The following is a 1,733-nucleotide window of genomic DNA, read 5'->3' as shown; positions in this document are numbered from 1 at the left end:
CATGTATGGATATGAGAGTTGGACTGTGAAGAAAGCTGAGCACTGAAGAATTGATGCTTTTGAACTGTGGTGCTGGAGAACACTCTTGAGAGTCCCTTGGACTGCAAGGAGATCCAACTAGTCCATCCTAAAGGAGATCAGTCCTGGGTGTTCTTTGGAAGGAATGATGCTAAAGATGAAACTCCAATACTTTGGCCACCTCATGTGAAGAGCTGACTCATTGGAAAAGACTCTTATGCTGGGAGTGACTGGGGGCAGGAAGAGAAGGGGACGACAGAGGATGAGATAGCTGGATGGCATCACCGACTCGATGGACATGAGTTTGGGTGAGCTCCGGGAGTTGGTGATGGACAGGGAAGCCTGGCGTGCTGCAGTTCATGGGGTTGCAAAGAGTCAGACACGACTGAGCGACTGAACTGACTGACTGAACTGACAGCCAAATAAATAAATATCTTTTAAAAACTATTAGAAGTGTTGTCAGATGAAGAAACCTCAGTAAGCAGAGCAAACATATAGAAAAAGGAAGATCCCCTGGAGAAGGAAATGGCAACCCACTCCAGTATTCTTACCTGGAGAATTCCATGGACAGAGGAGCCTGGTGGGCTGCAGTCTATGGGGTCACAAAGAGTTGGACACAACTGATTGACTAACACTTTCAATTTCAAGAAGTTCAACTCCAAACAGCAGGCACTCTAGAGAGAAAACCTGTTTCCACACTGTTTACATACTGAAAGACTCACAAAGTTCTCAGTGCAAGAGATAAAAATAGACCCACATTGAAAACCATCATTTTTTAAATTTCAGAACTGGGGACAAAGAGAGGATGCTAAAGTTCCTGAGCAGAAAACACACACACACACACACACACACACACACACACGTACACACAGTACCAAAAATCAGAATAGTCCTGAACTTCCCAACAGCATCAGTAGAAGCTAGAATTCAATAAGCAATGCTGTTGGATTGTAAGGGAAATTATTTCCAACCAAGAATTTCATATCCAAACTTTTCATTAAATGTGAAAGTCCTATAAAGACATTTGCAGACGTAGAACACTCACAGTAAAATTTCTATCATTTCTCAGAAAGCTACAGGAGGATGTGTGCCACAAAAACAAGAGCGTGTGCTTGCTTCAACAGCACATATACTAAAAGTGGAGCAATACAGAGAAGATTAGCATGGTCCCTGCCAGGATGACATGCAAATTTATGAAGCATTCCATATATTTTATGTAATGGAATGATACTTGGCTTTAAAAAAAAAAAGAATGCATTTGAGTGAGTCCTAATGAGATGGATGAACCTAAAGCAAAGTAAGTCAGAAAGAGAAAGACGAATACAGTATATTAACACAGGGGTGTGGAATCTAGAAAGATGGTGCTGATGAACCTATCTGCAGGGCAGCAGTGGAGTCGCAGGCATAAGAGAACAGGCTTGCGGACGCAGGGTGGGAGGGAGAGGACGGGAAGAATCCAGAGAGTAGGACAGACACATACACATTCCCACGTGTGAAACAGACAGCCAGTGGGCATCTGCTCTGTGACACAGGGAGTTCAACCCAGGGTTCCGTGACAACTTAGAGGGTGGGGAAGGTGGGAGGTGGGAGGGAGGTTCAAGAGGAGGGGACATATGTATGCCTGTGGCTGATTCCTGTTGCTGTATGGCAGAAACCAGAACAATATTGTAAAGCAACGATCTTCCAATAAAAAATTAAAAAAAAAAAAAAGAGAG

At 43.5% G+C, this 1,733-nt stretch overlaps 1 non-coding gene across 1 annotated transcript; it reads left to right on the top strand.

Moving 5' to 3' along the window:
• The first annotated feature begins 1,126 nt into the window (after positions 1 to 1,126).
• On the top strand, positions 1,127 to 1,231 carry LOC112443545 (U6 spliceosomal RNA). Its single transcript, XR_003031957.1, has one exon. It is a non-coding gene; the product is annotated as a U6 spliceosomal RNA (small nuclear RNA).
• Positions 1,232 to 1,733: the final 502 nt, after the last annotated feature.

The sequence above is a fragment of the Bos taurus genome, chromosome 22, assembly GCF_002263795.3.
Source record: "Bos taurus isolate L1 Dominette 01449 registration number 42190680 breed Hereford chromosome 22, ARS-UCD2.0, whole genome shotgun sequence".
NCBI classification, from domain to species: domain Eukaryota; kingdom Metazoa; phylum Chordata; class Mammalia; order Artiodactyla; family Bovidae; genus Bos; species Bos taurus.
Note: the sequence above shows the minus strand (reverse complement) of the source record. Positions and strands in the feature narration are given on the sequence as shown.